We start from the raw sequence: 13,176 nt of genomic DNA, 5'->3' as shown, positions 1-13,176 counted from the left end.
ATGTCCACTGGATTCCCCCCGTCCACATGTTTGTTGACCCCTTCAAAGAACTCTAATAGATTAGTAAGACATGATTTCCCTTTACAGAAACCATGTTGACTTTTGCCCAACAATTTATGTTCTTCTATGTGTCTGACAATTTTATTCTTTACTATTGTTTCAACTAATTTGCCCAGTATTGACGTAAGACTTACCAGTCTGTAATTGCCAGGATCACCTCTAGAGCAATTTTTAAATATTGGTGTTACATTAGGTATCTTCCAGTCATTGGGTACAGAAGCCAATTTAAAGGACAGGTTACAAACCATAGTTAATAGTTCCGCAACTTCACATTTGAGTTCTTTCAGAACTCTTGGGTGAATGCCATCTGGTGCTGGCACCTTGTTAATGTGGGGAGGAATAGCTCAATGGTTTGAGCATTGGCCTGCTAAACCCAGGGTTGTGAGTTCAATCCTTGAGGTAGGCCACTTAAGGATCTGGGGCAAAAATTGGTCCTACTAGTGAAGGCAGGGGGCTGGACTTGATGACCTTTCAAGGTCCCTTCCAGTTTTAGGAGATTGGTATATCTCCAATTATTACCTAACTTGTATTTTGGCTGCTGTCCTGCCACCACAGCTCTGAAGACAGCGCCACTGCCAGCGGCAGCGCAGAAGTAAGAGTGGTAGCAGAAAATGATAGGCAGAGCTGCTCAATACCTACTTTGATTCAGTCTTCTCACAAAAAATAACAGGTGACCAGATGACTAGCAAAGTCACCATAGACAATAAAGGGGAAAGTTTGGGATAAGTAAAAAACATGTCCGAGATCTTACGATCAATTTGAATGAATTCAAGTCAGCGGGGCTGGATGCTCTGAAGGAATTATCTAAAGAAATCTTGGAGCCACGGGAAATAATATTTACAAACTCATGGGTGACAGGAGAGGTCCTGCAAGACTGGAGAAGGATTAACGTAGTGCCCATCTTTAAAAAGGGGGGGAAGGAGGATCCAGGGAACTATAGACCAATCAGCCTGACTTCAATACCTCATAAGTTATTAGAGCAATGTATAAAACATTCAATTTGTGAATACCTGTAGGATGAAGGGATAATCACTAGCAGCCAGCATGGATTTACCAAGAACAAATTATGCCAAACCAGCTTGATTTCTTTCTCTGCCAGGGTAACTGATTTGGTGGATAGGGGAATGAGGTGGAGATAATATACCTGGACTTCAGCAAGGTTTCTTACACAGTCCCACAAGACATTCTGATACACAAGTTGGAGAAATACGGGCTCGACAGAACTACCATTAAGTGGATACATAATTGCTTACACAGCTGCAAACAAAGGAACTATTGATGGAATGGTGTCGGATTGGAGGGAGGTCTCAAATGGGTTCCACAGGAATCCGTTCTGGGTCTGGTTTTGTTTAACATCTTTATTAATTATCTGGATGTAGGTCTAGAGAGCATACTGATCAAGTCTGCAGATAACATGAAGCTAGGAGGGTTTGCCAATACTTTGGAGGATAGAGCTAAAATTCAGAGGGATCTTGATAATTTGAGAACTAGGCTATAGACAAGAAAATGAAATTCAGCAAAGACAAATGTAAAGTGCTACACTTAGGGAAGAAAAACCAAATGCACAAATACAGAATCGGGGAAAACTGGCGTGGCAGCAGGACTGCTAAGAAAGATCTGGGAGTTGTGGTGGATCACAAACTCAACATGAGTAAGAAATGCGATGCTGATGCAAAAAAAGCAAATGCAATTTTAGGTTGCATTAACAGAGGCATAGCATGCATGTCATAGGAGGTGAAGTACCGCTCTACTCAGTGCTGATTAGGCCTCAGTGGAAGTACAGTGTCAAATTCTGGTCACCAATGTAGAGAAAAGTTGTAGAGAAACTGGAAAGGATCCAGAGGTGAGCGACAAAGATGACCAAAGGGATGGAATGCAAACCACATGAGCAAAGGCTGAAGGAACTAGATATGTTTGGAAAAGAGGAGATTAAGGTGGGACATGATACTGGTCTTCAGATACTTGAAAGGCTGCCATAAAAAAGATGGAGAAAAGTTGTTCTGTCTTGTCACAGGGGGCAAACGGAGGCTGGACAGCCATCTGTCTTAGATGGTTTAGACACAACAGATCCTGCATCTTGGCAGGGGAATAGACTGGATGACCTTTGTGGTCTCTTCTAACATGCATCTGATGAAGGGGGTATTCACCCATGAAAGCTCATGCTCCAATACATCTGTTAGTCTATAAGGTGCCACAGGATTCTTTGCTGCTTTTACAGATCCAGACTAACACGGCTACCCCTCTGATACCTTCTAACCTTATGGTTCTATGATTCTACGATTCTAAACTGAGGACTATTGTCACTCACAACTTGCTCTGGCAGTCCAGTTCTTGCAAACAAACTTCATAGTTTTTCTACTGTCTATGCAGCTCTGGTAGTTTTCATGCAAAAAACGTCTGGCCATTTGGAATGGGCATCCACCACTACTATATACGTCATTCCTAAAAATGGTCCTGCAAAATCAATATACAGACTTTGCCAGGGAGCTGATGGCCATTTCCAGCGGTGTAAAGGAGCTGGTTTAGGCATGCGCTGTACCTGTTGGCATCCTGAACATTCCTTAGCAAGCTGCTCGATTTGTTGGTCAATGCCTGGCTACCCTATGAAACTTCTGGTGAGTGCCTTCATTTTTACTGCCCCTAGGTGACCTACCCAGAGCTCTTCTAAGACTCTAGTGCTCAGTTTACTAAGTATAACAACACAAATTCTCCCCATGATTCACTCTTGATGTACCATAAGCTTACCTTTGCGTGCATAAAAGGATGCCGTATTAGGATAAACCTTCATAAACCTGAGCTTGTATGGGATCCCGCTTGGTTTCTTGCTCAATCAAACTACTAGTCACTGGGGCACACTCAATCTGAAACAAGTTGACAAATTTGGTAGATTCTGTCTCTATTCCAGGTTGTCTTTCAGTAGCATGAAAAGATGGGAGTTGCCTTACCAAGTGGCGGGGTCAGTGCTAACAAGGCCAATTCAATTAGGGTGGATGTGGCCTATTCCCAACAGTTGACAAGAAGGAGTAAATATCAACAGAGGGAAAATTACTTTTTGTAGTGCTAACGAGGCCAATTCAATCATGGTGGGTGGGGCCCATTCCCAACAGTTGACAAGGCAACTCCCATCTTTTCATGTGCTGTATATTTATACCTGCTTACTGTATTTTTCACTCCATACATCTGATGAAGTGGGCTATAGTCCACGAAAGCTTATGCCCAAATAAATTTGTTAGTCTCTAAGGTGCCACAAGGACTCCTCGTTGTTTTTAGTGATACAGACTAACACGGCCACCATTCTGAATCCTGAGATTTATGTAGGCCTTGAGCATCAATAATGTACCCACAATAAGATACTTAGTCTTGGAAAAATTCATATTTTATGCAATTAGCTCATAACCCGTATTCTTCTAGACATTTTAATACCCTTTTCAGGATTTCCAGAAGTTCTTCATCACTTCCGCCGGTCAAAATAATATCATTCAAATAACACTGTGTTCTCAGGATATCTTGCAAAATTTGGTCTGTTGCCCCTTTATCATACAGCAGGGGCTGAAGCGATACCAAACATTAGCTTGGTGTACTGACCTTTTTGTGTGTTGATTGTGAGGTATGCCTTAGATTTTTCCTCAACTTCCATCCGTAGGTAGGCCAGTGACAAATCAATTTTGCTGAATCGTTGTCCCCCTGTCAGTGTTGCAAAAATTTCTACAATTAGAGGCCAGGGATATTTTCCAATTTTCAGTACACCCCCTCCACCCCCCGCTTACCGCACCACAGTTTTTTACAACTGGAAAGACAGGAGTTCCTCACTTGCTCCAGAACACTTTTGAAAGTATGCCTTCCCTTTCCAGACACTCCAATTCAGCATCTACCTTTGAGAAGAACAGGCCAAGCTTTGTGAAAATTGGGCTGTGCTTTCTCATCCAGGATTATTTTAGCTTTCGTGTGGTTTACAGTTCCTATGGCCTCCTTGAATACTTCTGATGCCTGACTTAGTATCCTTTCCAGCTGCTGTTGGACCGTTTTTGTGGAGTCTGCTGAAAGTGTCTGCAGAATCTTTATAGATTTCCAACTGAGAGGAACCTTATGTAACCATTCATGACCTCACAGGGCCAGTCTCTCTTTCTCAATGAGATATAAGTCTAATTAACATTGCTTATTGTTTTAGTTCACATTCACTTGCATCAGTCCAATTGGCATTATTTTTTCTCCCATGAAAATGTTTAGTAACTTTGGTCTCTCCCTCAGTTGGGTATTTTTAAAAGTTTTTACATACTCCGAATGTGAGATAATGGACACCGCTGAGCCTGTGTCTAATTCCATTTTGAGCAGTTTTCCTGCCACCCAGAGAGTTAACCAGATTGCTGACTTGTCATTTTTGCTCACATTACATGTATCTAGACTGGCTACTCCACTCTCACAGTCTGGGTCACTACTGCCGCTGTCTACAGCGTGTACATTGATATTCCTTTTCCTGTATCCTGATTTGGTCTCTTCCTCATTTCTCTTAGCACAACAAACTGCTTGGGCATAACCATTTTATCACAGCTACAGTTATCTTTAAATAGTCAATAGAAGGTGCATGGAACCTTTTTCCACATGTGTTTGTCTGCAGAGTGGACTGGCTCTTGCTTTGGGTTACAGATAATGTATACATTCCTACTTCTGCTGTAGTGCTGGTATGCAATTCTGTTGCATCCCTTGCTGCAGTTTCCATTGCCAATTTCTGCTGTGCATTTAAAGGTACGATTTTTCCTCAATTAAGAGCCTCTTCTGTGTGCTTTCATTAAGCAGTCCACACACAAATCTATCTCTTAGGGTCTCATTAAGCGCAGCCTTAAAAGCACAGTCTTCTGATAATCTTTTTAACTCTGTTGCAAAGGAGGAAATAGATTCATCTTCAAGCTGATTCCGCTTCTGAAACCTGAAGGCTTTTGCTATAATCTGGGGCTTGGGTGACAAATCCTCTTGACGAATTTGCACTCTCACTTTAAACGTTTTGCTGGCTGGCTTCTCTGGGATGATCCATAATAAATTGTATGCTTTTTCTCCCAGCACACTCAGTAAAGCTGCTACATGTTGTCCTGAGGGAATCTTGTTTACTTCAAAATATTGCTCCAGCCTCTCTCTATATGTGGGCCAGTCCACCTTGCCATTGACAAAGGCCTCCATTTTCCCAGTATAGCCCGTGTCACCTCGCTGCTGTCAGTTTAGTAGTTTAGATTCCTCACAATTGTAGTAGACGCCTCTTCCCCACCAGGACTGCAAAATTGTTGTGCTACTCTCATGCACAGAAGATTCTTGAGTTCCCAGCCTCGTCGCCAGTTGTTGTGTATTGTGGACATACCACAAATTCTTGATTGTAACCACAGACCCGTACACGCAGTGGGAGCCATGATGGCTGATGGACTCTGTATGGCATAGAGAAAAAAGAAAAACGTAGTAACCACTACATAAAAGCTGATTCCACAGAAGCAACTGCGAAAGAAACTGTAACTTCAAATGCACATATAAACAGATGCAACCTTCTGCTCAATGCATTCAGATGCATCGCAGCTTTGGTCCCTTCCATGTCTGGTGAAGGCTCAGCAGCATCCTGTTCTTAGAAGCATAGAATATTAGGGTTAGACGTTACCTCAGGTGGTCATCTAGTCCAATCCCCTGCTCAAAGCAGGACCAGCACCAACTAAATCATCCCAGCCAGGGCATTGTCAAGCCGGGCCTTAGAAACCTCTAAGGATGGAGATTCCACCACCTCCCTAGGGAACCCATTCCAGGGCTTCACCATCCTCCTAGTGAAATAGTGTTTCCTAGTATCCAATCTAGACGTCCCCCACTGCAACTTGAGACCATTGATACTTGTTCTGTTATCTGCCACCACTGAGAACAACCGAGCTCCATTCTCTTTGGAACCCCCCTGCAGGTAGTTGAAGGCTGCTGTCAAATCCCCCCTCACTCTTCTCTTCTGCAGACTAAATAACCCCAGTTCCCTCAGCCTCTCCTCATAAGTCATGTGCTCCAGCCCCCTAATCATTTTCGTTACCCTCCGCTGGACTCTCTCCAACTTGTCCACATCCCTTCTGTAGTGGGGGGACCAAAACTGCACCTTCTTCAGGAGATGCCTCAAACCACTCCTCCCAGTATGCACCCAGAATTTGCTGCTGCTGCTGTTTCTGTTCCAAAGTCTTCTCTGGGGATCGGTTTTAGCAGTAGAATGACGTTATGGTCGTCACTTGGTACCTGCTGCTAGCTCCCATCAGCCTGCATGCTGGATTCGGGGGCCAGCAGGGCACCAGCATGCACCATGGTTGGCTCCATGCTAGGCACAGTGCCCAGCACCCGGTCAAACTTCTCATAAAATGGGCATAATGTTGCCTAGTTGCCCAAGGTGCAGGTTTGGTCCCTGGTTTTCCAGTACCTGCTCTTGAGCCGCTTAATCAGCTCCCTGCACAGGTTACCAGTCTGGTAAATTTAGAAAGCTGCCTGCTTCTCCGCTATTTTTGGGTATGCATGGTCCTTCCTAGCACTCTTACAAAAATCTACAGTTTTGCTGGCCCCGGATGAGACATTCATCACCAAAATCTGGCTGTGTTCCCCTGACCGCGAAGCAGCGTCCTTTCTAAATGAGCTTGTTCTGGTCAGTCCCCATTGCAAACACAGAAGGCTCCCTGGTGGCGTGTTTCAGCTCGGAAGCCAATGGACTCACTGAGCTGCTGCACTCCGCCAAGAGAGGGTGGCTTCTGTTTTCACTTGAGTGGATTAGGGATTGTTGGGACAGAGAGGACAAAGGAAGGTGGACCAGGGGAATGTGGGACACTTTTGGCAGACTCCCAGACCCAAGTCAAACGGGGCTTCAGCCACACTGGAAAGCAATGGGGCTCGAATCCTGGGTCCTGGCTTGACTCAGGCTCAGCCCCTCCATTGCCACAGAGTCCTAAGACTAGGGTGACCAGATGTCCCAATTTTATAGGGACAGTCCCGATTTTTGGAGCTTTTTCTTACATAGGCTCCTATTACCCTGTACCCCCCTGTCCCGATTTTTCACACTTGCTGTCTGGCCACCCAACCAAGACCCTAGGTCTGAGCCTGAGAGATTTGTGTGTAGACAGCAGGGTGGTCTGGGTTCAAGCCTGAGTCCGAGTTCGGGCTTACCCGGCAGTGCAGATACACTCTCTGTGCCTTCGTTTCTCCTCTGCACAAAGGCGGTAAAGCACTGCCCTGCCTCACGGCCAGGTGGTGAGAATGAATATGTCAGAGGCTGAGAAGTGCTCAGAGACTATGACGGTGGCAGGTCATATAAGGGCCTATGATAGACGTTCGCAAGGACGAAAGGTAAACGTTTCATGAGCAGCCTATCTCTGGGGTTAGTGCACAGATGCAGGATTCTGGATGAATTTCAGCTCTTCACAGAAATGCAGCCCCGCCCCTCCCCCAATAGAAATACCTCCTCTATCAGACCAGTGGTCCCCAAACATTTTATCTTGCATCCCCTCTTATTCCTGTTCACACACACACGCCCAAGCCGCGGTTGGTGTAAATGAGGCAAGCAAGGGGAATGAGAGGAGGATAAGGCCACAGCCTCCAAAAGACAGAGATCCAGATTGTGGGAGCTCATGTAAATCAGGGTAAAACAGGCCAAATCCATGGCGAATGAAAACAGCGCATCTACAGTAGTGATGAATTTGGCCCCAGCTGTTTAAAATTCCTTTCTCTGCACATCCAGCCGTTTTCTGAGAAGTTTTGCCTTGGGGAGATTTATTTTCTTGTTAGATCAGAATTTTCCTATTAGCTGCTCTCAAAGAAGCATTCGACATTCCACCAGCTGTCATGCTATATACAGGTACACATTACAGCCATCGTTAAACAGCCAGTCATTCCTAGCTTTCTAATTACCATATGAAGAGACTATACCTTGAACGGATGAGCAGACTGTTCCACTGTGACTTACAAAGGGAGCCAGAAATGGATATTTTTTTAATTTAAAGAGACACTCTGTGGTCAAATTTGGGCTCACATTGGGTTTAACACAGTGTAAATGAACTGTAAACAGCTTTTATGAAAACTCTAATATATTTCCATTCCCACCCTCCTTTTCACTCCAGGTTTGGTTTATGGTTAACATTTAATTGAATGAAGCAACGAGAAATCATCACAACACAGAGCGAGGGAGTAAAGGCATATGGTAAAGTAGGTATACTCAGATATTCATGAAAGCAGGAATACGCTGCTAAAGATGTGCTATTGTAGCAGTCAGCAGTTTTCACAGTAACAATCCAGTCCTTTGTTCCAGGAAGTTCACCATTTTGTCCCATTTTCCGACTAAACAGTCCCTGTGGCAATGCAAAAATTGTGCTTCTCTGGCTGCCATCCCTGTAGCATCTGTGCTCCTCATGCTCTTTAATGCCGGTGCCTAGGATTGGAAATGACAGACCTGGATTCAGTTTCCTGGTCCACAACAAACTGCCTGTATAATCTTGGGCAAGTTATGTAGCCTCTCTGGGAAGGGACTTGCCCAAGCCCAGGCCCAATGAAGAAGCAAGAAACCAGCTTCTTCATTGCACGGTGTATGAACCTTGCAGGGGCAGATATGGGAGAATCTGCCCCCATCTGGTCTCTGATGGTTAGAGAACTTTGAGCACCTCAATCAAAGGGGCCAGACATGGGCAAATGTGAAGGCAGGTCTAGTGGCTATGACTCTGATTTAGAACTCAAGGGATTAAATACCCAGCTCTGCCACAGATTTCCTATATGACTCTGGGCAAGTCATTTAATCTCCCTTTTGCTTCAGTTCCACACCTATAAGATAATGTTCCCTTATATCACAGGCATTTGAACCCAGGATTGATTAGGATAAAATTGAGGATATTCCACCCAGGTCTCTGTCCAGCACCCTAACGACTGGACATCCTTCCTCCTCCATGAGATCTTGAAGGTGAAATTGGAATTGGCCATGGGGATGTCTTCACTGCAGGGTTGATTAGACTTATCTATTCTTGAGTTACCCTCAAGTCAGCCTAGCTCGAGTGAGCATAACCCCACTGTGAGATAACACTCAAGCTGCTGTATTCACACCAGTGCTACTCTCACCCACAGCCTTAGGGGAGCGTATCCTACCATAAGTCGACTCCCTCTGTGAATTTTTTTCCCAGTGAGTTTACAGGAGAACTTGTCTGTCCTTCCTGGGCTCATGGGGAGAATTGGGGAAAGGTGTGAGAGGACTAGTGCCACCCAAGTGGGGCTATCCTGAGCCCACATTACAGAGTGGTCGCGTTAGCCGCTGACGAATTGTGCCTTCGCTTACAGCCCCTGAGCCAACTTGAGTTAAAATCACCACCGCCCTCGAGTGAAAGGGGTTTTGTGTGTGCAGGGGACTTGGCACGGGACGCCGCACATTCCAACGCAAGCGAACGCTTCAGTGAAGACAAGCTCTAGAAAAGTGAAATTGACGAATCTAGATTCATTGTCCATCTTGAGGCAAATGCCAGGCCTGCCCGGGGTGGGGGGGGGAGGGGCACGAGAATATAATATTTTATAGTATTGCAACTTTTTTTATGGAAGGGGCTCCCAAAATGGCTTTGCCCCAGGCCCCCTGAATCCTCTGGGCAGCCCTGGCCAATGCGAAAGGTTCCAAGCTGCTTAAAGGGAGGGATTTTTTTCAGAAGCTTCTCAAGGGCCTATGCTCCTAATGCACGTTGAAAAGCATTAGATTACATTAGATTGTAAACTCTTCAGAGCCAGGAACCTATGTGTTCATACAGAGCCTAGTACAACAGGATCCCAATCTGGAGTGGGGCCTATGAATGCGACCATAATTATCATCTTAATCAGATAGAATTTTTTAAATTCTTTCTGTGTTAATAATTTCTGGAGTAATTTTTTTTGGGGGGGAGGGGAAATGAATGTATTAAAATATACATGATGGGCCAGATCCCCAGCTGGGGTTTTGATACAGGCAGATGCTGAGCACGCACTCTGGCTCTGGATCAGCAAAGCCCTTAAGCACGTTTACTTTAAGCGTGTGAGTCAATGGGACCGCTCACATGGTTAATGTGAAGCACACACTTAAATGCTTTGCTGGGTCAGAAACAGATTGCCCAGATCCTTGCAGGATCGAGCCTCCGAGTTCAGTGAAGTGATGCCGATTGACGTTCGCTGGGGATCTGTCCCCTTGACTTTAACGGAACCGTGCTGATCCAGTTGAGGATCCGGCCTTTGTTTTTTAACTCAAGAGTAGGGGCATAAACCGGACCTTATAATGTAATCTGGGCGTTCTGGATGCATTCGTGATGGTGTGATCTCTACTGAACTACTAGAATCCTGAAAATTACAGAACAAATTCACTGGAAAGATCATTTTCCTTAGATTTACAATCAAGTTTCAGACTCAGCCTTTAACTTCAGTGTCACGCTAATGTAGCCATTCATAATGGGTGAAAGTCACTCCAACGCAGTGGGCCACACATGGGTGTCTATGGCTAATAGGTCAAAGCTAACACCTTAACAATCTATCCAGACACCCCCAGGTAACCAGTGCAGTATTCAGAATGCTTGACATTGCACAGAACTCAGTGCCATTCGGAACTCTTGTGGGGCTCTTTAATCTAGTGGGGAAAGACAGAATCAATAGCTGGAAGCAGAAGCTAGACAAACTCAAATTAGAAACAGGGCACACATTTTTAACTTACCAAAGGAAGTGGTGGATTCCCTTGGAACAACCTACCAAGGGAAGTGGTGGATTCTCCATCTCTTGAAGTCTTCAGATCAAGACTTTCTGCCTTTCTGGAAGAGATGCTTTAGCCAAACACAAATTATCAGGCTCAATATTGGTGAAACTGAACAAAATTTAATGGCCTGTGATGTCCAGGAGATCAGACTAGATCAGTGTTTCCCAAACTTGTTCCGCCACTTGTGTAGGGAAAGCCCCTGGCGGGCTGGGCCAGTTTGTTTACCTGCCACGTCCGCAGGTCCGGCCGATCATGGCTCCCACTGGCTGCGGTTTGCTGCTCCAGGCCAATGAGGGCAGCGGAAAGTGGTGTGGGCCGAGGGACGTACTGGCCGCCACTTCCAGCAGCTCCCATTGGCCTGGAGCAGCGAACCGCGGCCAATGAGAGCCGTAATCGGCCGGACCTGCGGCCGCGGCAGCAGGTAAACAAACTGGCCCAGCCCGCCAGGGGCTTTCCTTACACAAGCGGTGGAACAAGTTTGGGAAACACTTGGCTAGATGATCTAATGGTCTCTTCTGGCTTTACGCTCTAAGAAGCTATGAAAACTCAGGCATTGACCATATTTCTGATTTCTCTTTCCTCTGTACCTCTCTTCATCTGCCATTCCCCCCCTCCCTCTCTCTCTCTTTCCCTGATTTGCAGTGAGCTGCTCAGGCTAGAGTGGTGTGAATAACTGATTTTTTCAGTTCACTGGCCATTCAGAAAAATATTTAAAAAAAATTGTTTTGGGTTGACACGAAATGAAACTTTTTCAATGTTTTTGGTGAACTGAAAAGGTTTTTTTTTGTTTTATTTATTTCAGGATGAATGAAATTTTTCCATTGACCTGAAATGGAACATTTTGCTTCATTTTGTAGCGTTTTCTTTACTTTTTAAAAAACAAAATCGAAGGGCATTTTGAAATGAAAAGTCCTTTCAACTAGAAAAAAAATTAAAATGTTTGATTTTTTTGGAATATTTGCTTTTGGTTTGGGTTTTATTTTTCCCCACCACAACCATTCAGCAAATGCAACACGAACTCACAAACTTTCAAATTTTCAGTCAATCCCCAACTGCATTTTCTGGCAGGGAAAAAAGCGTTGGCTGAATAAACATTGCCCAGTTCTAGTCCGCAACCCTGGCCCCTGTGGCTACTACTGGATAATTCATCCTAATGCACAAGCTTCCAGAGGTACATGTTTTGCTTGCCATTTTGAAAACTCAATCCAATAGGGCCCCACCCCCGGGTGCGGAGACCCAAAGGCATGGGGATCCCATGATGATAAACCCTCCAAAATTCCAAGGCTGGAAGCTGAAGCTGAACAAATTAAGATTGGAAATAAAATGTTCATTCTTAATAGTGAGGATAATCAACCCTTGGAGCAACTTACCGACGGTTGTGGCGGATTCTCCATCACTGTCAATTTTAAAATCAGGATTGAATGTTTTTCTAAAAGAACGGCTATTATTCAAAGGGGAATTCATTCAGGGCAGTCCTATGGCCTGTGTTATGCAGGAGGTGAGACTAGATGATCACAGTGGTTCTTTCTGGCCTTAGAATCTATGAACCTAATAATCAAAAGCAAACCCTTGGAGAGCGCATCCTAAACTTGCTTCACGTTGAGTCTATTTCTCTTCCCCCTTTGCTTTTTATTGTTCAAGAAATAAAGAGGATTGTTTTTTCGTTTTGTTTCTCTTCAGCTCCATCTGCTCAGCTGCCCACCTGAACGCTTGGCAGCAGGCCTCTGTGGCATCTTGAACCAGTTGCCCATGGAAACTATAATATCACAAACCAAGGATTTATGACTTGGAAGCAGGAAGGAAAACAGCAGGAAACAGTTTCCATGCAAATATCCTTTGCAATATAAAGGACAAAATTAAACAAGAAACTCTCCAAAAACAGAAAGGCAAAACATAGGAAAAGAATGAACGTCTATTCTTAGATGGATGAGGTTAGACAGCTTAAGCCTTTTGGGAGTCCAGTGGGTCGTCACCCTCACGAAGCCTTTTTAATTGATCCCTTTATTTTGCTATCATTGTCATCCACGTGCTTGGCACAGTGTGACATTTGTCTGGCAACTAGGGAGTTAATTGCCTCTTGAGACAACTGCACATGGGTTAATTAGAACACCAGATGCCTGCTGTGTTCATGTTGGGTAGATGGGTCTCAAAGGGCAATTAATGTGATGGTACTGATGAGTTTTCCAAAGTATGGGCTAAATCCTGCCTTGTATTGCATGGGGAAGCTGAGGGGGAAATGAAGTTTCTCTTTCAGCCCATAATGCAACCACCAAGCAGCAGGGCAAGATATGTATTGTGAAGACAATGGTAGCACGTCTGTTGTTAGCATGGAGCTTATTTTGTTGCTTAAAGCAAGGATTCACCTCTTTGTGGCACAGGAAGAACACAGTTGG

The sequence above is a fragment of the Mauremys mutica genome, chromosome 17 (assembly GCF_020497125.1).
Source record: "Mauremys mutica isolate MM-2020 ecotype Southern chromosome 17, ASM2049712v1, whole genome shotgun sequence".
In the NCBI taxonomy this organism is placed as follows: Eukaryota; Metazoa; Chordata; order Testudines; family Geoemydidae; genus Mauremys; species Mauremys mutica.
This window is presented reverse-complemented; position numbering follows the sequence as displayed.